This window comes from Mustelus asterias, unplaced genomic scaffold (genome assembly GCF_964213995.1).
Source record: "Mustelus asterias unplaced genomic scaffold, sMusAst1.hap1.1 HAP1_SCAFFOLD_1870, whole genome shotgun sequence".
NCBI classification, from domain to species: domain Eukaryota; kingdom Metazoa; phylum Chordata; class Chondrichthyes; order Carcharhiniformes; family Triakidae; genus Mustelus; species Mustelus asterias.
Genome location: NW_027591815.1, coordinates 13,445 through 37,906, shown reverse-complemented (window position 1 = coordinate 37,906; position 24,462 = coordinate 13,445). Strand labels below are relative to the sequence as shown.

Below are 24,462 nucleotides of genomic sequence, written 5' to 3'. Positions count from 1 at the left end.
GGGGACAGTGTAGAGGGAGCTTTACTCTGTATCTAACCCCGTGCTGTACCTGTCCTGGGAGTGTTTGATGGGGACAGTGTAGAGGGAGCTTTACTCTGTATCTAACCCCATGCTGTACCTGTCCTGGGAGTGTTTGATGGGGGACAGTGGAGAGGGAGCTTTACTCTGTATCTAACCCCGTGCTGTACCTGTCCTGGGAGTGTTTGATGGGGACAGTGTAGAGGGAGCTTTACTCTGTATCTAACCCCATGCTGTACCTGTCCTGGGAGTGTTTGATGGGGGACAGTGGAGAGGGAGCTTTACTCTGTATCTAACCCCGTGCTGTACCTATCCTGGGAGTGTTTGATGGGGACAGTGTCGAGGGAGCTTTACTCTGTATCTAACCCCGTGCTGTACCTGTCCTGCGAGTGTTTGATGGGGGACAGTGTGGCGGGAGCTTTACTGTGTATCTAACTCCGTGCTGTACCTGTTCTGGGAGTGCTTGATGGGGACAGTGTGGCGGGAGCTTTACTCTGTATCTGACACAACTACCTGTTCCTGGAATGTTTGATGACAGTGTAGAGAGTGCTTTACTCGATCTAAAAGATAGTCAATAACTTTTCCCAAAGGTCGGGGAGTCTAAAACTAGAGGGCATAGGTTTAAGGTGAGGGGGGGAGATACAGAAGTGTCCAGATGGGCACTTTTTTCTCTCACAGGGTGGTGAGTGTCTGGAACAAGCTGCCAGAGGTAGTCGTAGAGGTGGGACCATTTTATCTTTTAAAAAGGGGTTTTAGACAGTTAGATGGGTACGATGGGTACAGAGGGATGTGGGCGAAATGAGGGACCAAGGGACTAGCTTAGGGGTTTGAAAAAAAGGGTGGCATGGACACGTTGGGCCGAAGGGCCGATTTCCATGCTGTAAATCTCTGTGACTCTATCCTCCCCTCTGCTCACCATCGTAATGTACGTTAGGGATTGTGAAAGGGGCGACTTTTCCTCTTTATCTGGTAATTTTCTGTGTGGTTTATTACAGGTTGGAATCTGGAACAGATGTGTGAATCAACACACACGCTGACACGATTGCAATGTCACAGGTACGATTCTGACCATGTGGTGGGTCTGTCGCTGAGCCCACAGCCACGGTACCTACTCTTGTCCCATGAGTAGTTTGTACCGCCATGTGGTGGCTGAGAGGAAGAGAACCCAGTCAAGGAAGCAGTCAGTGTCTGACCCGTGACACAGCTGTGCCGAATGTACCTGGGACACGTTCTGACTTTCTAAACCTAATATGGAGATCTTTGTATCTAACCCCATGCTGTACCTGTCCTGGGAGTGTTTGATGGGGACAGTGTAGAGGGAGCTTTACTCTGTATCTAACCCCGTGCTGCACCTGTCCTGGGAGTGTTTGATGGGGGACAGTGTAGAGGGAGCTTTACTCTGTATCTAACCCCGTGCTGTACCTGTCCTGGGAGTGTTTGATGGGGACAGTGTAGAGGGAGCTTTACTCTGTATCTAACCCCGTGCTGCACCTGTCCTGGGAGTGTTTGATGGGGGACAGTGTAGAGGGAGCTTTACTCTGTATCTAACCCCGTGCTGTACCTGTCCTGGGAGTGTTTGATGGGGGACAGTGTAGAGGGAGCTTTACTCTGTATCTGACACTACTGTACCTGTTCTTGGAATGTTTGATGACAGTGTAGAGAGTGCTTTACTCCATCTAAAAGATAGTCCAGATCTTTTCCCAAAGGTCAGGGAGTCTAAAACTAGAGGGCATCGGTTTAACGTGAGGGGGGGAGAGATACACAAGTGTCCAGAGGGGCACTTTTTTCTCTCTCAGGGTGGCGAGTGTCTGGAACAAGCAGCCAGAGGCAGCAGTAGAGGCGGGTACAATTTTGTCTTTTAAAAAGCATTCAGGCAGTTACATGGGTTTGGAGGGATATAGGCCAAATGCAGGCGATAGGGACGAGCTTCGGGCTTTGAAAAAAAGAGGTGGCATGGACAAGTTGGGCCGAAGGGCCTGTTTCCATGCTGTAAATCTCTGTGACTCTATCCTCCCCTCTGCTCACCATAGTAATGTACGTTAGGGATTGTGAATGGGGCGACTTTTCCTCTTTATCTGGTAATTTTCTGTGTGGTTTATTACAGGTTGGAATCTGGAACAGATGTGTGAATCAACACACACGCTGACACGATTGCAATGTCACAGGTACGATTCTGACCATGTGGCGGGTCTGTCGCTGAGCCCACAGCCACGGTACCTACTCTTGTCCCATGAGTAGTTTGTACCGCCATGTGCTGGCTGAGAGGAAGAGAACCCAGTCAAGGAAGCAGTCAGTGTCTGACCCGTGACACAGCTGTGCCGAATGTACCTGGGACACGTTCTGACTTTCTGAACCTAATATGGAGATCTTTGTATCTAACCCCATGCTGTACCTGTCCTGGGAGTGTTTGATGGGGACAGTGTAGAGGGAGCTTTACTCTGTATCTAACCCCATGCTGTACCTGTCCTGGGAGTGTTTGATGGGGGACAGTGTAGAGAGTGCTTTACTCTATCGACAAGATAGTCAATATATTTTTCCCAAAGGTCGGGAAGTCTGAAACTAGAGGGCATAGGTTTCAGGTGAGGGGGGGAGATACAGAAGTGTCCAGAGGGGCACTTTTTTCTCTCACAGGGTGGTGAGTGTCTGGCACAAGCTGCTCGAGGCAGGTACAAGTTAGTCTTTTAAAAAGCATTAGGCAGTTACATGGGTAAAATTGGTCTCGAAGGATATGGGCGAAATGAGGGACCAAGGGACTAGCTTCGGGGTTTGAAAAAAAGGGCGTCATGGACACGTTGGGCCGAAGGGCCTGTGTCCATGCTGTAAATCTCTGTGACTCTATCCTCCCCTCTGCTCACCATAGTAATGTACGTTAGGGATTGTGAAAGGGGGGCGACTTTTCCTCTTTATCTGGTAATTTTCTGTGTGGTTTATTACAGGTTGGAATCTGGAACAGATGTGTGAATCAACACACACGCTGACACGATTGCAATGTCACAGGTACGATTCTGACCATGTGGTGGGTCTGTCGCTGAGCCCACAGCCACGGTACCTACTCTTGTCCCATGAGTAGTTTGTACCGCCATGTGCTGGCTGAGAGGAAGAGAACCCAGTCAAGGAAGCAGTCAGTGTCTGACCCGTGACACAGCTGTGCCGAATGTACCTGGGACACGTTCTGACTTTCTAAACCGAATATGGAGATCTTTGTATCTAACCCCGTGCTGTACCTGTCCTGGGAGTGTTTGATGGGGACAGTGTAGAGGGAGCTTTACTCTATATCTAACCCCGTGCTGTACCTGTCCTGGGAGTGTTTGATGGGGACAGTGTAGAGGGTGCTTTATTCTGTATCTAACCCCGTGCTGTACCTGTCCTGGGAGTGTTTGATGGGGACAGTGTAGAGGGAGCTTTACTCTGTATCTAACCCTGTGCTGTGCCTGTCCTGCGAGTGCTTTATGGGGGACAGTGTAGAGGGAGCTTTACTCTGTGCCTAACCCCGTGCTGTACCTGTCCTGGGAGTGTTTGATGGGGGACAGTGTCGAGGGAGCTTGACTCTGTATCTAACCCCGTGCTGTACCTTTCCTTGGGAGTGTTTGATGGGGACAGTGTAAAGGGTGCTTTACTCTGTATCTAACCCTGTGCTGTCCCTGTCCTGCGGGTGATTGATGGGGGACAGTGGAGAGGGAGCTTTACTCTGTATCTAACCCCGTGCTGTACCTGTCCTGGGAGTGTTTGATGGGGACAGTGTACAGGGAGCTTTACTCTGTATCTAACCCTGTGCTGTACCTGTCCTGGGAGTGTTTGATTTGGACAGTGTGAAGGGTGCTTTACTCTGTATCTAACCCCGTGCTGTACCTTTCCTTGGGAGTGTTTGATGGGGACAGTGTAGAGGGAGCTTTACTCTGTATCTAACCCCGTGCTGTACCTGTCCTGGGAGTGTTTGATGGGGACAGTGTAGAGGGAGCTTTACTCTGTATCTAACCCCGTGCTGTACCTGTCCTGGGAGTGTTTGATTTGGACAGTGTGAAGGGAGCTTTACTCTGTATCTAACCCCGTGCTGTACCTTTCCTTGGGAGTGTTTGATGGGGACAGTGTAGAGGGAGCTTTACTCTGTATCTAACCCCGTGCTGTACCTGTCCTGGGAGTGTTTGATGGGGACAGTGTAGAGGGAGCTTTACTCTGTATCTAACCCCGTGCTGTACCTGTCCTGGGAGTGTTTGATGGGGGACAGTGTAGAGAGTGCTTTACTCTATCGACAAGATAGTCAATATATTTTTCCCAAAGGTCGGGAAGTCTGAAACTAGAGGGCATAGGTTTCAGGTGAGGGGGGGAGATACAGAAGTGTCCAGAGGGGCACTTTTTTCTCTCACAGGGTGGTGAGTGTCTGGCACAAGCTGCTCGAGGCAGGTACAAGTTAGTCTTTTAAAAAGCATTAGGCAGTTACATGGGTAAAATGGGTCTCGAAGGATATGGGCGAAATGAGGGACCAAGGGACTAGCTTCGGGGTTTGAAAAAAAGGGCGTCATGGACACGTTGGGCCGAAGGGCCTGTGTCCATGCTGTAAATCTCTGTGACTCTATCCTCCCCTCTGCTCACCATAGTAATGTACGTTAGGGATTGTGAAAGGGGGGCGACTTTTCCTCTTTATCTGGTAATTTTCTGTGTGGTTTATTACAGGTTGGAATCTGGAACAGATGTGTGAATCAACACACACGCTGACACGATTGCAATGTCACAGGTACGATTCTGACCATGTGGTGGGTCTGTCGCTGAGCCCACAGCCACGGTACCTACTCTTGTCCCATGAGTAGTTTGTACCGCCATGTGCTGGCTGAGAGGAAGAGAACCCAGTCAAGGAAGCAGTCAGTGTCTGACCCGTGACACAGCTGTGCCGAATGTACCTGGGACACGTTCTGACTTTCTAAACCGAATATGGAGATCTTTGTATCTAACCCCGTGCTGTACCTGTCCTGGGAGTGTTTGATGGGGGACAGTGTAGAGGGAGGGAGCTTTACTCTGTATCTAACCCCGTGCTGTACCTGTCCTGGGAGTGTTTGATGGGGACAGTGTAGAGGGAGCTTTACTCTGTATCGAACCCCGTGCTGTACCTGTCCTGGGAGTGTTTCAAGGGGGCAGTGTTGAGGGAGCTTTACTCTATATCTAACCCCGTGCTGTACCTGTCCTGGGAGTGTTTGATGGGGACAGTGTAGAGGGTGCTTTATTCTGTATCTAACCCCGTGCTGTACCTGTCCTGGGAGTGTTTGATGGGGACAGTGTAGAGGGAGCTTTACTCTGTATCTAACCCTGTGCTGTGCCTGTCCTGCGAGTGCTTTATGGGGGACAGTGTAGAGGGAGCTTTACTCTGTGCCTAACCCCGTGCTGTACCTGTCCTGGGAGTGTTTGATGGGGGACAGTGTCGAGGGAGCTTGACTCTGTATCTAACCCCGTGCTGTACCTTTCCTTGGGAGTGTTTGATGGGGACAGTGTAAAGGGTGCTTTACTCTGTATCTAACCCTGTGCTGTCCCTGTCCTGCGGGTGTTTGATGGGGGACAGTGTAGAGGGAGCTTTACTCTGTATCTAACCCCGTGCTGTACCTGTCCTGGGAGTGTTTGATGGGGGACAGTGTAGTGCGATCGTTACTCTGTACCTACCCTGAGAAACAAATGTCTCCTACATCTGAAAACCCTTTTGGCTCTGACCCTTGTACGTAACCTGCCTGAATTCTTGTCACGTTATTTACTGATGATTACAAATGGAGTAAATCTAATACTCTTAACCCTTTATCCCTTGGCCCTCCCAGACAACCTGTCTCCTGTCACCTTCCCCTGTTCAATTCAACCTGATCCCTCTCTGTTTTCTTCAACTCCACAGAAACCTGACAATGAAAGTATTCATGTCAGCGTCAAGGAAAAGGCAAATGTGTTCATTCTGCCTCTGTTTGATGTCACACACTGCATCCTCCCCTCTGCTCACCATCGTAATGTACGTTAGGGATTGTGAAAGGGGCGACTTTTCCTCTTTATCTGGTAATTTTCTGTGTGGTTTATTACAGGTTGGAATCTGGAACAGATGTGTGAATCAACACACACGCTGACACGATTGCAATGTCACAGGTACGATTCTGACCATGTGGTGGGTCTGTCGCTGAGCCCACAGCCACGGTACCTACTCTTGTCCCATGAGTAGTTTGTACCGCCATGTGGTGGCTGAGAGGAAGAGAACCCAGTCAAGGAAGCAGTCAGTGTCTGACCCGTGACACAGCTGTGCCGAATGTACCTGGGACACGTTCTGACTTTCTAAACCGAATATGGAGATCTTTGTATCTAACCCCATGCTGTACCTGTCCTGGGAGTGTTTGATGGGGACAGTGTAGAGGGAGCTTTACTCTGTATCTAACCCCGTGCTGTACCTGTCCTGGCAGTGTTTGATGGGGACAGTGTCGAGGGAGCTTTACTCTGTATCTAACCCCGTGCTGTACCTGTCCTGGGAGTGTTTGATGGGGACAGTGTAAAGGGAGCTTTACTCTGTATCTAACCCTGTGCTGTCCCTGTCCTGCGGGTGTTTGATGGGGGACAGTGGAGAGGGAGCTTTACTCTGTATCTAACCCCGTGCTGTACCTGTCTTGGGAGTGTTTGATGGGGACAGTGTAGAGGGAGCTTTACTCTGTATCTAACCCTGTGCTGTACCTGTCCTGGGAGTGTTTGATTTGGACAGTGTGAAGGGTGCTTTACTCTGTATCTAACCCCGTACTGTACCTGTCCTGGGAGTGTTTGATGGGGACAGTGTAAAGGGAGCTTTACTCTGTATCTAACCCTGTGCTGTCCCTGTCCTGCGGGTGTTTGATGGGGGACAGTGGAGAGGGAGCTTTACTCTGTATCTAACCCCGTGCTGTACCTATCCTGGGAGTGTTTGATGTGTCAGTGTCGAGGGGGCTTGACCCTGTATCAAACGCCGTTCCAGGAGCCTTTGATGGGGGATAGTGTAGAGGGAGCTTTACTCTGTATCTAACCCCGTGCTTTACCTGTCCTGGGAGTGTTTGATGGGGGACAGTGTAGAGGGAGCTTTTCTCTGCATCTAACCCCGTGCTGTACCTGTCCTGGGAGTGTTTGATGGGGGACAGTGTAGAGGGAGCTTTACTCTGTATCTAACCCCGTGCTGTACCTGTCCTGGGAGTGTTTGATGGGGGACAGTGTAGTGCGATCGTTACTCTGTACCTACCCTGAGAAACAAATGTCTCCTACATCTGAAAACCCTTTTGGCTCTGACCCTTGTACGTAACCTGCCTGAATTCTTGTCACGTTATTTACTGATGATTATAAATGGAGTAAATCTAATACTCTTAACCCTTTATCCCTTGGCCCTCCCAGACAACCTGTCTCCTGTCACCTTCCCCTGTTCAATTCAACCTGATCCCTCTCTGTTTTCTTCAACTCCACAAAAACCTGACAATGAAAGTATTTATGTCAGCGTCAAGGAAAAGGCAAATGTGTTCATTCTGCCTCTGTTTGATGTCACACACTGCATCCTCCCCTCTGCTCACCATCGTAATGTACGTTAGGGATTGTGAAAGGGGCGACTTTTCCTCTTTATCTGGTAATTTTCTGTGTGGTGTGTTACAGGTTGGAACCTGGAACAGATGTGTGAATCAACACACGCTGACACGACCGCAATGTCACAGGTACGATTCTGACCATGTGGTGGGTCTGTCGCTGAGCCCACAGCCACGGTACCTACTCTTGTCCCATGAGTAGTTTGTACCGCCATGTGCTGGCTGAGAGGAAGAGAACCCAGTCAAGGAAGCAGTCAGTGTCTGACCCGTGACACAGCTGTGCCGAATGTACCTGGGACAAGTTCTGACTTTCTAAACCTAATATGGAGATCTTTGTATCTAACCCCGTGCTGTACCTGTCCTGGGAGTGTTTGATGGGGACAGTGTCGAGGGAGCTTTACTCTGTATCTAATCCCACGCAATACCTGTCCTGCTGCGAGTGTTTGATGGGGGACAGTGTAGAGGGAGCTTTACTCTGTATCTAACCCCGCGCTGTACCTGCCCTGCGAGTGTTTGATGGGGACAGTGTGGAGGGAGCTTTACTCTGTATCTAACCCCGTGCTGTACCTGCCCTGCGAGTGTTTGATGGGGACAGTGTGGAGGGAGCTTTACTCTGTATCTAACCCCGTGCTGTACCTGCCCTGGGAGTGTTTGATGGGGACAGTGTAGAGGGAGCTTTACTCTGTACCTAACCCCGTGCTGTACCTGTCCTGGGAGTGTTTGATGGGGGGCAGTTTAGTGGGATCTTTACTCTGTATCTAACGCCGTGCTGTATCTGTCCTGGGAGTGTTTGATGGGGGACAGTGTAGAGGAAGCTTTACTCTGTATCTAACCCCGTGCTGTACCTGCCCTGCGAGTGTTTGATGGGGACAGTGTGGAGGGATCTTTACTCGGTATCTAACCCTGTGCTGTACCTGTCCTGGGAGTGTTTGATGGGGACAGTGTTGAGGGAGCTTTACTCTATATCTAATCCCACGCAATACCTGTCCTGCTGCGAGTGTTTGATGGGGGACAGTGTAGAGGGAGCTTTACTCTGTATCTAACCCCGTGCTGTACCTGTCCTGGGAGTGTTTGATGGGGACAGTGTAGAGGGAGCTTTACTCTGTATCTAACCCCGTGCTGTACCTGTCCTGGGAGTGTTTGATGGGGGACAGTGTAGAGGGAGCTTTACTCTATCTAACCCCGTGCTGTACCTGTCCTGGGAGTGTTTGATGGGGGACAGTGTAGAGGGAGTTTTACTCTGTATCTAACCCCGTGTTGTACCTGTCCTGGGAGTGTTTGATGGGGACAGTGTAGAGGGAGCTTCACTCTGTACCTAACCCCGTGCTGTACCTGTCCTGGGAGTGTTTGATGGGGGACAGTTTAGTGGGAGCTTTACTCTGTATCTAACCCCGTGTTGTACCTGTCCTGGGAGTGTTTGATGGGGACAGTGTCGAGAGAGCTTTACTCTGTATCTAACCCCGTGCTGTCCCTGTCCTGGGAGTGTTTGATGGGGGACAGTGTGGAGGGAGCTTTACTCTGTATCTAACCCCGTGCTGTACCTGTCCTGGGAGTGTTTGATGGGGACAGTGTAGAGGGAGCTTTACTCTGTATCTAACCCCGTGCTGTACCTGTCCTGGGAGTGTTTGATGGGGGACAGTGTAGAGGGAGCTTTACTCTGTATCTAACCCCGTGCTGTACCTGTCCTGGGAGTGTTTGATGGGGGACAGTGTAGAGGGAGATTTACTCTGTATCTAACCCCGTGTTGTACCTGTCCTGGGAGTGTTTGATGGGACAGTGTAGAGGGAGCTTCACTCTGTACCTAACCCCGTGCTGTACCTGTCCTGGGAGTGTTTGATGGGGGACAGTTTAGTGGGAGCTTTACTCTGTATGTAACCCCGTGTTGTACCTGTCCTGGGAGTGTTTGATGGGGACAGTGTCGAGAGAGCTTTACTCTGTATCTAACCCCGTGCTGTCCCTGTCCTGGGAGTGTTTGATGGGGACAGTGTAGAGGGAGCTTTACTCTGTATCTAACCCCGTGTTGTACCTGTCCTGGGAGTGTTTGATGGGGACAGTGTAGAGGGAGCTTTACTCTGTATCTAACCCCGTGCTGTACCTGTCCTGGGAGTGTTTGATGGGGACAGTGTAGAGGGTGCTTTACTCTGTATCTAACTCCGTGCTCTACCTGTCCTGGGAGTGTTTGATGGGGGACAGTGGAGAGGGAGCTTTACTCTGTATCTAACCCCGTGTTGTACCTGTCCTGGGAGTGTTTGATTTGGACAGTGTGAAGGGTGCTTTACTCTGTATCTAACCCCGTGCTGTACCTGTCCTGCGGGTGTTTGATGGGGACTGTGTAGAGGGAGCTTTACTCTGTATCTATCCCCATGCTGTACCTGTCCTGGGAGTGTTTGATGGGGACAGTGTTGAAGGAGCTTTACTCTGTATCTAACCCCGTGCTGTACCTGTCCTGGGAGTGTTTGATGGGGACAGTGTAAAGGGAGCTTTACTCTGTATCTAACCCTGTGCTGTCCCTGTCCTGCGGGTGTTTGATGGGGGACAGTGGAGAGGGAGCTTTACTCTGTATCTAACCCTGTGCTGTCCCTGTCCTGCGGGTGTTTGATGGGGGACAGTGGAGAGGGAGCTTTACTCTGTATCTAACCCCGTGCTGTACCTATCCTGGGAGTGTTTGATGTGTCAGTGTCGAGGGGGCTTGACTCTGTATCAAACCCCGTTCCAGGAGCCTTTGATGGGGGATAGTGTAGAGGGAGCTTTACTCTGTATCTAACCCCGTGCTTTACCCGTCCTGGGAGTGTTTGATGGGGGACAGTGTAGAGGGAGCTTTACTCTGTATCTAACCCCGTGCTGTACCTGTCCTGGGAGTGTTTGATGGGGGACAGTGTAGTGCGATCGTTACTCTGTACTTACCCTGAGAAACAAATGTCTCCTACATCTGAAAACCCTTTTGGCTCTGACCCTTGTACGTAACCTGCCTGAATTCTTGTCACGTTATTTACTGATGATTACAAATGGAGTAAATCTAATACTCTTAACCCTTTATCCCTTGGCCCTCCCAGACAACCTGTCTCCTGTCACCTTCCCCTGTTCAATTCAACCTGATCCCTCTCTGTTTTCTTCAACTCCACAGAAACCTGACAATGAAAGTATTCATGTCAGCGTCAAGGAAAAGGCAAATGTGTTCATTCTGCCTCTGTTTGATGTCACACACTGCATCCTCCCCTCTGCTCACCATCGTAATGTACGTTAGGGATTGTGAAAGGGGCGACTTTTCCTCTTTATCTGGTAATTTTCTGTGTGGTTTATTACAGGTTGGAATCTGGAACAGATGTGTGAATCAACACACACGCTGACACGATTGCAATGTCACAGGTACGATTCTGACCATGTGGCGGGTCTGTCGCTGAGCCCACAGCCATGGTACCTACTCTTGTCCCATGAGTAGTTTGTACCGCCATGTGGTGGCTGAGAGGAAGAGAACCCAGTCAAGGAAGCAGTCAGTGTCTGACCCGTGACACAGCTGTGCCGAATGGAACTGGGACAAGTTCTGACTTTCTAAACCTAATATGGAGATCTTTGTATCTAACCCCGTGCTGTACCTGTCCTGGGAGTGTTTGATGGGGACAGTGTCGAGGGAGCTTTACTCTGTATCTAATCCCACGCAATACCTGTCCTGCTGCGAGTGTTTGATGGGGGACAGTGTAGAGGGAGCTTTACTCTGTATCTAACCCCGCGCTGTACCTGCCCTGCGAGTGTTTGATGGGGACAGTGTGGAGGGAGCTTTACTCTGTATCTAACCCCGTGCTGTACCTGCCCTGCGAGTGTTTGATGGGGACAGTGTGGAGGGAGCTTTACTCTGTATCTAACCCCGTGCTGTACCTGCCCTGGGAGTGTTTGATGGGGACAGTGTAGAGGGAGCTTTACTCTGTACCTAACCCCGTGCTGTACCTGTCCTGGGAGTGTTTGATGGGGGGCAGTTTAGTGGGATCTTTACTCTGTATCTAACGCCGTGCTGTATCTGTCCTGGGAGTGTTTGATGGGGGACAGTGTAGAGGAAGCTTTACTCTGTATCTAACCCCGTGCTGTACCTGCCCTGCGAGTGTTTGATGGGGACAGTGTGGAGGGATCTTTACTCGGTATCTAACCCTGTGCTGTACCTGTCCTGGGAGTGTTTGATGGGGACAGTGTTGAGGGAGCTTTACTCTATATCTAATCCCACGCAATACCTGTCCTGCTGCGAGTGTTTGATGGGGGACAGTGTAGAGGGAGCTTTACTCTGTATCTAACCCCGTGCTGTACCTGTCCTGGGAGTGTTTGATGGGGACAGTGTAGAGGGAGCTTTACTCTGTATCTAACCCCGTGCTGTACCTGTCCTGGGAGTGTTTGATGGGGGACAGTGTAGAGGGAGCTTTACTCTATCTAACCCCGTGCTGTACCTGTCCTGGGAGTGTTTGATGGGGGACAGTGTAGAGGGAGCTTTACTCTGTATCTAACCCCGTGTTGTACCTGTCCTGGGAGTGTTTGATGGGGACAGTGTAGAGGGAGCTTCACTCTGTACCTAACCCCGTGCTGTACCTGTCCTGGGAGTGTTTGATGGGGGACAGTTTAGTGGGAGCTTTACTCTGTATCTAACCCCGTGTTGTACCTGTCCTGGGAGTGTTTGATGGGGACAGTGTCGAGAGAGCTTTACTCTGTATCTAACCCCGTGCTGTCCCTGTCCTGGGAGTGTTTGATGGGGGACAGTGTGGAGGGAGCTTTACTCTGTATCTAACCCCGTGCTGTACCTGTCCTGGGAGTGTTTGATGGGGACAGTGTAGAGGGAGCTTTACTCTGTATCTAACCCCGTGCTGTACCTGTCCTGGGAGTGTTTGATGGGGGACAGTGTAGAGGGAGCTTTACTCTGTATCTAACCCCGTGCTGTACCTGTCCTGGGAGTGTTTGATGGGGGACAGTGTAGAGGGAGCTTTACTCTGTATCTAACCCCGTGTTGTACCTGTCCTGGGAGTGTTTGATGGGACAGTGTAGAGGGAGCTTCACTCTGTACCTAACCCCGTGCTGTACCTGTCCTGGGAGTGTTTGATGGGGGACAGTTTAGTGGGAGCTTTACTCTGTATGTAACCCCGTGTTGTACCTGTCCTGGGAGTGTTTGATGGGGACAGTGTCGAGAGAGCTTTACTCTGTATCTAACCCCGTGCTGTCCCTGTCCTGGCAGTGTTTGATGGGGACAGTGTAGAGGGAGCTTTACTCTGTATCTAACCCCGTGTTGTACCTGTCCTGGGAGTGTTTGATGGGGACAGTGTAGAGGGAGCTTTACTCTGTATCTAACCCCGTGCTGTACCTGTCCTGGGAGTGTTTGATGGGGACAGTGTAGAGGGTGCTTTACTCTGTATCTAACTCCGTGCTCTACCTGTCCTGGGAGTGTTTGATGGGGGACAGTGGAGAGGGAGCTTTACTCTGTATCTAACCCCGTGTTGTACCTGTCCTGGGAGTGTTTGATTTGGACAGTGTGAAGGGTGCTTTACTCTGTATCTAACCCCGTGCTGTACCTGTCCTGCGGGTGTTTGATGGGGACTGTGTAGAGGGAGCTTTACTCTGTATCTATCCCCATGCTGTACCTGTCCTGGGAGTGTTTGATGGGGACAGTGTTGAGGGAGCTTTACTCTGTATCTAACCCCGTGCTGTACCTGTCCTGGGAGTGTTTGATGGGGACAGTGTAAAGGGAGCTTTACTCTGTATCTAACCCTGTGCTGTCCCTGTCCTGCGGGTGTTTGATGGGGGACAGTGGAGAGGGAGCTTTACTCTGTATCTAACCCTGTGCTGTCCCTGTCCTGCGGGTGTTTGATGGGGGACAGTGGAGAGGGAGCTTTACTCTGTATCTAACCCCGTGCTGTACCTATCCTGGGAGTGTTTGATGTGTCAGTGTCGAGGGGGCTTGACTCTGTATCAAACCCCGTTCCAGGAGCCTTTGATGGGGGATAGTGTAGAGGGAGCTTTACTCTGTATCTAACCCCGTGCTTTACCCGTCCTGGGAGTGTTTGATGGGGGACAGTGTAGAGGGAGCTTTACTCTGTATCTAACCCCGTGCTGTACCTGTCCTGGGAGTGTTTGATGGGGGACAGTGTAGTGCGATCGTTACTCTGTACTTACCCTGAGAAACAAATGTCTCCTACATCTGAAAACCCTTTTGGCTCTGACCCTTGTACGTAACCTGCCTGAATTCTTGTCACGTTATTTACTGATGATTACAAATGGAGTAAATCTAATACTCTTAACCCTTTATCCCTTGGCCCTCCCAGACAACCTGTCTCCTGTCACCTTCCCCTGTTCAATTCAACCTGATCCCTCTCTGTTTTCTTCAACTCCACAGAAACCTGACAATGAAAGTATTCATGTCAGCGTCAAGGAAAAGGCAAATGTGTTCATTCTGCCTCTGTTTGATGTCACACACTGCATCCTCCCCTCTGCTCACCATCGTAATGTACGTTAGGGATTGTGAAAGGGGCGACTTTTCCTCTTTATCTGGTAATTTTCTGTGTGGTTTATTACAGGTTGGAATCTGGAACAGATGTGTGAATCAACACACACGCTGACACGACCGCAATGTCACAGGTACGATTCTGACCATGTGGTGGGTCTGTCGCTGAGCCCACAGCCACGGTACCTACTCTTGTCCCATGAGAAGTTTGTACCGCCATGTGCTGGCTGAGAGGAAGAGAACCCAGTCAAGGAAGCAGTCAGTGTCTGACCCGTGACACAGCTGTGCCGAATGTACCTGGGACACGTTCTGACTTTCTAAACCTAATATGGAGATCTTTGTATCTAACCCCGTGCTGTACCTGTCCTGGGAGTGTTTGATGGGGACAGTGTCGAGGGAGCTTTACTCTGTATCTAATCCCACGCAATACCTGTCCTGCTGCGAGTGTTTGATGGGGGACAGTGTAGAGGGAGCTTTACTCTGTATCTAACCCCGCGCTGTACCTGCCCTGCGAGTGTTTGATGGGGACAGTGTGGAGGGAGCTTTACTCTGTATCTAACCCCGTGCTGTACCTGCCCTGCGAGTGTTTGATGGGGACAGTGTGGAGGGAGCTTTACTCTGTATCTAACCCCGTGCTGTACCTGCCCTGGGAGTGTTTGATGGGGACAGTGTAGAGGGAGCTTTACTCTGTACCTAACCCCGTGCTGTACCTGTCCTGGGAGTGTTTGATGGGGGGCAGTTTAGTGGGATCTTTACTCTGTATCTAACGCCGTGCTGTATCTGTCCTGGGAGTGTTTGATGGGGGACAGTGTAGAGGAAGCTTTACTCTGTATCTAACCCCGTGCTGTACCTGCCCTGCGAGTGTTTGATGGGGACAGTGTGGAGGGATCTTTACTCGGTATCTAACCCTGTGCTGTACCTGTCCTGGGAGTGTTTGATGGGGACAGTGTTGAGGGAGCTTTACTCTATATCTAATCCCACGCAATACCTGTCCTGCTGCGAGTGTTTGATGGGGGACAGTGTAGAGGGAGCTTTACTCTGTATCTAACCCCGTGCTGTACCTGTCCTGGGAGTGTTTGATGGGGACAGTGTAGAGGGAGCTTTACTCTGTATCTAACCCCGTGCTGTACCTGTCCTGGGAGTGTTTGATGGGGGACAGTGCAGAGGGAGCTTTACTCTATCTAACCCCGTGCTGTACCTGTCCTGGGAGTGTTTGATGGGGGACAGTGGAGAGGGAGCTTTACTCTGTATCTAACCCCGTGTTGTACCTGTCCTGGGAGTGTTTGATGGGGACAGTGTAGAGGGAGCTTCACTCTGTACCTAACCCCGTGCTGTACCTGTCCTGGGAGTGTTTGATGGGGGACAGTTTAGTGGGAGCTTTACTCTGTATCTAACCCCGTGTTGTACCTGTCCTGGGAGTGTTTGATGGGGACAGTGTCGAGAGAGCTTTACTCTGTATCTAACCCCGTGCTGTCCCTGTCCTGGGAGTGTTTGATGGGGGACAGTGTGGAGGGAGCTTTACTCTGTATCTAACCCCGTGCTGTACCTGTCCTGGGAGTGTTTGATGGGGACAGTGTAGAGGGAGCTTTACTCTGTATCTAACCCCGTGCTGTACCTGTCCTGGGAGTGTTTGATGGGGGACAGTGTAGAGGGAGCTTTACTCTGTATCTAACCCCGTGCTGTACCTGTCCTGGGAGTGTTTGATGGGGGACAGTGTAGAGGGAGCTTTACTCTGTATCTAACCCCGTGTTGTACCTGTCCTGGGAGTGTTTGATGGGACAGTGTAGAGGGAGCTTCACTCTGTACCTAACCCCGTGCTGTACCTGTCCTGGGAGTGTTTGATGGGGGACAGTTTAGTGGGAGCTTTACTCTGTATGTAACCCCGTGTTGTACCTGTCCTGGGAGTGTTTGATGGGGACAGTGTCGAGAGAGCTTTACTCTGTATCTAACCCCGTGCTGTCCCTGTCCTGGCAGTGTTTGATGGGGACAGTGTAGAGGGAGCTTTACTCTGTATCTAACCCCGTGTTGTACCTGTCCTGGGAGTGTTTGATGGGGACAGTGTAGAGGGAGCTTTACTCTGTATCTAACCCCGTGCTGTACCTGTCCTGGGAGTGTTTGATGGGGACAGTGTAGAGGGTGCTTTACTCTGTATCTAACTCCGTGCTCTACCTGTCCTGGGAGTGTTTGATGGGGGACAGTGGAGAGGGAGCTTTACTCTGTATCTAACCCCGTGTTGTACCTGTCCTGGGAGTGTTTGATTTGGACAGTGTGAAGGGTGCTTTACTCTGTATCTAACCCCGTGCTGTACCTGTCCTGCGGGTGTTTGATGGGGACTGTGTAGAGGGAGCTTTACTCTGTATCTATCCCCATGCTGTACCTGTCCTGGGAGTGTTTGATGGGGACAGTGTTGAGGGAGCTTTACTCTGTATCTAACCCCGTGCTGTACCTGTCCTGGGAGTGTTTGATGGGGACAGTGTAAAGGGAGCTTTACTCTGTATCTAACCCTGTGCTGTCCCTGTCCTGCGGGTGTTTGATGGGGGACAGTGGAGAGGGAGCTTTACTCTGTATCTAACCCTGTGCTGTCCCTGTCCTGCGGGTGTTTGATGGGGGACAGTGGAGAGGGAGCTTTACTCTGTATCTAACCCCGTGCTGTACCTATCCTGGGAGTGTTTGATGTGTCAGTGTCGAGGGGGCTTGACTCTGTATCAAACCCCGTTCCAGGAGCCTTTGATGGGGGATAGTGTAGAGGGAGCTTTACTCTGTATCTAACCCCGTGCTTTACCCGTCCTGGGAGTGTTTGATGGGGGACAGTGTAGAGGGAGCTTTACTCTGTATCTAACCCCGTGCTGTACCTGTCCTGGGAGTGTTTGATGGGGGACAGTGTAGTGCGATCGTTACTCTGTACTTACCCTGAGAAACAAATGTCTCCTACATCTGAAAACCCTTTTGGCTCTGACCCTTGTACGTAACCTGCCTGAATTCTTGTCACGTTATTTACTGATGATTACAAATGGAGTAAATCTAATACTCTTAACCCTTTATCCCTTGGCCCTCCCAGACAACCTGTCTCCTGTCACCTTCCCCTGTTCAATTCAACCTGATCCCTCTCTGTTTTCTTCAACTCCACAGAAACCTGACAATGAAAGTATTCATGTCAGCGTCAAGGAAAAGGCAAATGTGTTCATTCTGCCTCTGTTTGATGTCACACACTGCATCCTCCCCTCTGCTCACCATCGTAATGTACGTTAGGGATTGTGAAAGGGGCGACTTTCCCTCTTTATCTGGTAATTTTCTGTGTGGTTTATTACAGGTTGGAATCTGGAACAGATGTGTGAATCAACACACACGCTGACACGATCGCAATGTCACAGGTACGATTCTGACCATGTGGTGGGTCTGTCGCTGAGCCCACAGCCACGGTACCTACTCTTGTCCCATGAGTAGTTTGTACCGCCATGTGCTGGCTGAGAGGAAGAGAACCCAGTCAAGGAAGCAGTCAGTGTCTGACCCGTGACACAGCTGTGCCGAATGGAACTGGGACAAGTTCTGACTTTCTAAACCTAATATGGAGATCTTTGTATCTAACCCCGTGCTGTACCTGTCCTGGGAGTGTTTGATGGGGACAGTGTCGAGGGAGCTTTACTCTGTATCTAATCCCACGCAATACCTGTCCTGCTGCGAGTGTTTGATGGGGACAGTGTGGAGGGAGCTTTACTCTGTATCTAACCCCGTGCTGTACCTGCCCTGCGAGTGTTTGATGGGGACAGTGTGGAGGGAGCTTTACTCTGTATCTAACCCCGTGCTGTACCTGCCCTGCGAGTGTTTGATGGGGGACAGTGTAGAGGGAGCTTTACTCTGTATCTAACCCCGTGCTGTACCTGCCCTGGGAGTGTTTGATGGGGACAGTGTAGAGGGAGCTTTACTCTGTACCTAACCCCGTGCTGTACCTGTCCTGGGAGTGTTTGATGGGGGGCAGTTTAGTGGGATCTTTACTCTGTATCTAACGCCGTGCTGTATCTGTCCTGGGAGTGTTTGATGGGGGACAGTGTAGAGGAAGCTTTACTCTGTATCTAACCCCGTGCTGTACCTGCCCTGCGAGTGTTTGATGGGGACAGTGTGGAGGGATCTTTACTCGGTATCTAACCCTGTGCTGTACCTGTCCTGGGAGTGTTTGATGGGGACAGTGTTGAGGGAGCTTTACTCTATATCTAATCCCACGCAATACCTGTCCTGCTGCGAGTGTTTGATGGGGGACAGTGTAGAGGGAGCTTTACTCTGTATCTAACCCCGTGCTGTACCTGTCCTGGGAGTGTTTGATGGGGACAGTGTAGAGGGAGCTTTACTCTGTATCTAACCCCGTGCTGTACCTGTCCTGGGAGTGTTTGATGGGGGACAGTGCAGAGGGAGCTTTACTCTATCTAACCCCGTGCTGTACCTGTCCTGGGAGTGTTTGATGGGGGACAGTGGAGAGGGAGCTTTACTCTGTATCTAACCCCGTGTTGTACCTGTCCTGGGAGTGTTTGATGGGGACAGTGTAGAGGGAGCTTCACTCTGTACCTAACCCCGTGCTGTACCTGTCCTGGGAGTGTTTGATGGGGGACAGTTTAGTGGGAGCTTTACTCTGTATCTAACCCCGTGTTGTACCTGTCCTGGGAGTGTTTGATGGGGACAGTGTCGAGAGAGCTTTACTCTGTATCTAACCCCGTGCTGTCCCTGTCCTGGGAGTGTTTGATGGGGGACAGTGTGGAGGGAGCTTTACTCTGTATCTAACCCCGTGCTGTACCTGTCCTGGGAGTGTTTGATGGGGACAGTGTAGAGGGAGCTTTACTCTGTATCTAACCCCGTGCTGTACCTGTCCTGGGAGTGTTTGATGGGGGACAGTGTAGAGGGAGCTTTACTCTGTATCTAACCCCGTGCTGTACCTGTCCTGGGAGTGTTTGATGGGGGACAGTGTAGAGGGAGCTTTACTCTGTATCTAACCCCGTGTTGTACCTGTCCTGGGAGTGTTTGATGGGACAGTGTAGAGGGAGCTTCACTCTGTACCTAACCCCGTGCTGTACCTGTCCTGGGAGTGTTTGATGGGGGACAGTTTAGTGGGAGCTTTACTCTGTATGTAACCCCGTGTTGTACCTGTCCTGGGAGTGTTTGATGGGGACAGTGTCGAGAGAGCTTTACTCTGTATCTAACCCCGTGCTGTCCCTGTCCTGGCAGTGTTTGATGGGGACAGTGTAGAGGGAGCTTTACTCTGTATCTAACCCCGTGTTGTACCTGTCCTGGGAGTGTTTGATGGGGACAGTGTAGAGGGAGCTTTACTCTGTATCTAACCCCGTGCTGTACCTGTCCTGGGAGTGTTTGATGGGGACAGTGTAGAGGGTGCTTTACTCTGTATCTAACTCCGTGCTCTACCTGTCCTGGGAGTGTTTGATGGGGGACAGTGGAGAGGGAGCTTTACTCTGTATCTAACCCCGTGTTGTACCTGTCCTGGGAGTGTTTGATTTGGACAGTGTGAAGGGTGCTTTACTCTGTATCTAACCCCGTGCTGTACCTGTCCTGCGGGTGTTTGATGGGGACTGTGTAGAGGGAGCTTTACTCTGTATCTATCCCCATGCTGTACCTGTCCTGGGAGTGTTTGATGGGGACAGTGTTGAGGGAGCTTTACTCTGTATCTAACCCCGTGCTGTACCTGTCCTGGGAGTGTTTGATGGGGACAGTGTAAAGGGAGCTTTACTCTGTATCTAACCCTGTGCTGTCCCTGTCCTGCGGGTGTTTGATGGGGGACAGTGGAGAGGGAGCTTTACTCTGTATCTAACCCTGTGCTGTCCCTGTCCTGCGGGTGTTTGATGGGGGACAGTGGAGAGGGAGCTTTACTCTGTATCTAACCCCGTGCTGTACCTATCCTGGGAGTGTTTGATGTGTCAGTGTCGAGGGGGCTTGACTCTGTATCAAACCCCGTTCCAGGAGCCTTTGATGGGGGATAGTGTAGAGGGAGCTTTACTCTGTATCTAACCCCGTGCTTTACCCGTCCTGGGAGTGTTTGATGGGGGACAGTGTAGAGGGAGCTTTACTCTGTATCTAACCCCGTGCTGTACCTGTCCTGGGAGTGTTTGATGGGGGACAGTGTAGTGCGATCGTTACTCTGTACTTACCCTGAGAAACAAATGTCTCCTACATCTGAAAACCCTTTTGGCTCTGACCCTTGTACGTAACCTGCCTGAATTCTTGTCACGTTATTTACTGATGATTACAAATGGAGTAAATCTAATACTCTTAACCCTTTATCCCTTGGCCCTCCCAGACAACCTGTCTCCTGTCACCTTCCCCTGTTCAATTCAACCTGATCCCTCTCTGTTTTCTTCAACTCCACAGAAACCTGACAATGAAAGTATTCATGTCAGCGTCAAGGAAAAGGCAAATGTGTTCATTCTGCCTCTGTTTGATGTCACACACTGCATCCTCCCCTCTGCTCACCATCGTAATGTACGTTAGGGATTGTGAAAGGGGCGACTTTCCCTCTTTATCTGGTAATTTTCTGTGTGGTTTATTACAGGTTGGAATCTGGAACAGATGTGTGAATCAACACACACGCTGACACGATCGCAATGTCACAGGTACGATTCTGACCATGTGGTGGGTCTGTCGCTGAGCCCACAGCCACGGTACCTACTCTTGTCCCATGAGTAGTTTGTACCGCCATGTGCTGGCTGAGAGGAAGAGAACCCAGTCAAGGAAGCAGTCAGTGTCTGACCCGTGACACAGCTGTGCCGAATGTACCTGGGACACGTTCTGACTTTCTAAACCTAATATGGAGATCTTTGTATCTAACCCCGTGCTGTACCTGTCCTGGGAGTGTTTGATGGGGACAGTGTAGTGGGAGCTTTACTCTGTATCTAACCCCGTGCTGTACCTGTCCTGGGAGTGTTTGATGGGGACAGTGTCGAGGGAGCTTTACTCTGTATCTAATCCCACGCAATACCTGTCCTGCTGCGAGTGTTTGATGGGGGACAGTGTAGAGGGAGCTTTACTCTGTATCTAACCCCGCACTGTACCTGCCCTGCGAGTGTTTGATGGGGACAGTGTGGAGGGAGCTTTACTCTGTATCTAACCCCGTGCTGTACCTGCCCTGCGAGTGTTTGATGGGGACAGTGTAGAGGGAGCTTTACTCTGTACCTAACCCCGTGCTGTACCTGTCCTGGGAGTGTTTGATGGGGACAGTGTAGAGGGAGCTTTACTCTGTATCTAACCCCGTGCTGTATCTGTCCTGGGAGTGTTTGATGGGGGACTGTGTAGAGGAAGCTTTACTCTGTATCTAACCCCGTGCTGTACCTGCCCTGCGAGTGTTTGATGGGGACAGTGTGGAGGGATCTTTACTCGGTATCTAACCCTGTGCTGTACCTGTCCTGGGAGTGTTTGATGGGGACAGTGTTGAGGGAGCTTTACTCTATATCTAATCCCACGCAATACCTGTCCTGCTGCGAGTGTTTGATGGGGGACAGTGTAGAGGGAGCTTTACTCTGTATCTAACCCCGTGCTGTACCTGTCCTGGGAGTGTTTGATGGGGACAGTGTAGAGGGAGCTTTACTCTGTATCTAACCCCGTGCTGTACCTGTCCTGGGAGTGTTTGATGGGGGACAGTGTAGAGGGAGCTTTACTCTATCTAACCCCGTGCTGTACCTGTCCTGGGAGTGTTTGATGGGGGACAGTGTAGAGGGAGCTTTACTCTGTATCTAACCCCGTGTTGTACCTGTCCTGGGAGTGTTTGATGGGGACAGTGTAGAGGGAGCTTCACTCTGTACCTAACCCCGTGCTGTACCTGTCCTGGGAGTGTTTGATGGGGGACAGTTTAGTGGGAGCTTTACTCTGTATCTAACCCCGTGTTGTACCTGTCCTGGGAGTGTTTGATGGGGACAGTGTCGAGAGAGCTTTACTCTGTATCTAACCCCGTGCTGTCCCTGTCCTGGGAGTGTTTGATGGGGGACAGTGTGGAGGGAGCTTTACTCTGTATCTAACCCCGTGCTGTACCTGTCCTGGGAGTGTTTGATGGGGACAGTGTAGAGGGAGCTTTACTCTGTATCTAACGCCGTGCTGTACCTGTCCTGGGAGTGTTTGATGGGGGACAGTGTAGAGGGAGCTTTACTCTGTATCTAACCCCGTGCTGTACCTGTCCTGGGAGTGTTTGATGGGGGACAGTGTAGAGGGAGCTTTACTCTGTATCTAACCCCGTGTTGTACCTGTCCTGGGAGTGTTTGATGGGACAGTGTAGAGGGAGCTTCACTCTGTACCTAACCCCGTGCTGTACCTGTCCTGGGAGTGTTTGATGGGGGACAGTTTAGTGGGAGCTTTACTCTGTATGTAACCCCGTGTTGTACCTGTCCTGGGAGTGTTTGATGGGGACAGTGTCGAGAGAGCTTTACTCTGTATCTAACCCCGTGCTGTCCCTGTCCTGGGAGTGTTTGATGGGGACAGTGTAGAGGGAGCTTTACTCTGTATCTAACCCCGTGTTGTACCTGTCCTGGGAGTGTTTGATGGGGACAGTGTCGAGAGAGCTTTACTCTGTATCTAACCCCGTGCTGTCCCTGTCCTGGGAGTGTTTGATGGGGACAGTGTAGAGGGAGCTTTACTCTGTATCTAACCCCGTGTTGTACCTGTCCTGGGAGTGTTTGATGGGGGACAGTGTCGAGAGAGCTTTACTCTGTATCTAACCCCGTGCTGTCCCTGTCCTGGGAGTGTTTGATGGGGACAGTGTAGAGGGAGCTTTACTCTGTATCTAACCCCGTGCTGTCCCTGTCCTGGGAGTGTTTGATGGGGGACAGTGTAGAGGGAGCTTTACTCTGTATCTAACACCGTGCTGTACCTGTCCTGGGAGTGTTTGATGGGGGACAGTGTAGAGGGAGCTTTACTCTGTATCTAACCCCGTGCTGTACCTGTCCTGGGAGTGTTTGATGGGGACAGTGTAGAGGGAGCTTTACTCTGTATCTAACCCCGTGCTGTACCTGTCCTGGGAGTGTTTGATGGGGACAGTGTGGAGGGAGCTTTACTCTGTATCTAACCCCGTGCTGTACCTGTCCTGGGAGTGTTTGATGGGGACAGTGTAGAGGGAGCTTTACTCTGTATCTAACCCCGTGCTGTACCTGTACTGGGAGTGTTTGATGGGGGACAGTGTGGAGGGAGCTTTACTCTGTATCTAACCCCGTGCTGTCCCTGTCCTGGGAGTGTTTGATGGGGGACAGTGTAGAGGGAGCTTTACTCTGTATCTAACCCCGTGCTGTACCTGTCCTGGGAGTGTTTGATGGGGGACAGTGTAGAGGGAGCTTTACTCTGTATCTAACCCCGTGCTGTCCCTGTCCTGGGAGTGTTTGATGGGGGACAGTGTAGAGGGAGCTTTACTCTGTATCTAACCCCGTGCTGTACCTGTCCTGGGATGGGGGACAGTGGAGGGGAAGCTTTTTATCTAACCCTGTGTGTATTACTTGGTTGTGCAGTGACTGCAGTTGCTGTCTTTTGTCTGTCGGTCCTGTGGATGTCCTGACGTTCTGAATGGACCGATATAAATGCCAGTTTTCTTCTGCCCTGTTCTCACAGAAAGCCTTCCCTGACCGGCTGTGACGCAGCGTCTGCACTTCTGGTGGCGCTCTGTGTGGATGAATTTTTGCCTTCCTGGAGCGGACGTGGAATCTGTTCGTTGTGGCTTCTCCCAACTTTGTCCGATTTTAATTAAAATATAATTCAACCAAGAGTTGTGTGTCTTCACTGCAATATCCCTCCACGCCTGGAGTTTCAATCTTCTGGTTGTTGTGCTTGCTCCCTATGCTATGAGGAGAGATTGGGTAGACTGGGGTTGTTCTCCCTGGAAAGACGGAGAATGAGGGGAGATCTAATAGAGGAGTACAAGATTCTGAACGGGATAGATAGGGTGAACAGTGGGAAGCTTTTTCCCAGATCAGAAGTGACCTTCACGGGGGCTCAAGGTGAGAGGGGCGAAGTATAACTCAGACATCAGAGGGACGTTTTTTACACAGAGGGTGGTGGGGGCCTGGAATGCGCTGCCAAGTAGGGTGGTGGAGGCAGGCACGCTGACATCGTTTAAGACTTACCTGGATAGTCACATGAGCAGCCTGGGAATGGAGGGATACAAACGATTGGTGTCGTTGGACCAAGGAGCGGCACAGGCTTGGAGGGCCGAAGGGCCTGTTTCCTGTGCTGTACTGTTCTTTGTCCCGCGTGCTTTTCCCTTCCGCATGCGCAGCAATGGTCATCCTGTTACGGGGAGCGGCTGTAATATTAAGACGGTAGCAATACCCTGAGGTTACAGGTTCCAATCTCCTCATGGCAATAAATTGTTTTAAAATTGAGTTGATAAAATCTGGAATTGAAAGCTCGTCTCGGTGTTGGGGGGCTTGCGGTGACTCCTCAATTTATTGGTACATCCGAGGG

General features: G+C 50.9%; 1 long non-coding RNA gene across 2 annotated transcripts in view; it reads left to right on the top strand.

The window, feature by feature from the left end:
- LOC144488798 (uncharacterized) overlaps window positions 1-23,760 on the top strand; it is a 36,200-nt gene extending 12,440 nt beyond the window's left edge. The window contains exons 10-20 of one of the 2 annotated variants that reach the window (XR_013496655.1): window positions 1,014-1,074; window positions 2,123-2,183; window positions 2,955-3,015; window positions 4,690-4,750; window positions 6,066-6,126; window positions 7,633-7,691; window positions 10,868-10,928; window positions 14,105-14,165; window positions 17,342-17,402; window positions 20,579-20,639; window positions 23,611-23,760. This is a non-coding gene — a long non-coding RNA (uncharacterized LOC144488798). The remainder of the gene's footprint in view (window positions 1-1,013; window positions 1,075-2,122; window positions 2,184-2,954; window positions 3,016-4,689; window positions 4,751-6,065; window positions 6,127-7,632; window positions 7,692-10,867; window positions 10,929-14,104; window positions 14,166-17,341; window positions 17,403-20,578; window positions 20,640-23,610) is intronic. The other variant, XR_013496656.1, reaches the window with a different exon arrangement.
- The last annotated feature ends 702 nt before the right edge of the window (window positions 23,761-24,462 follow it).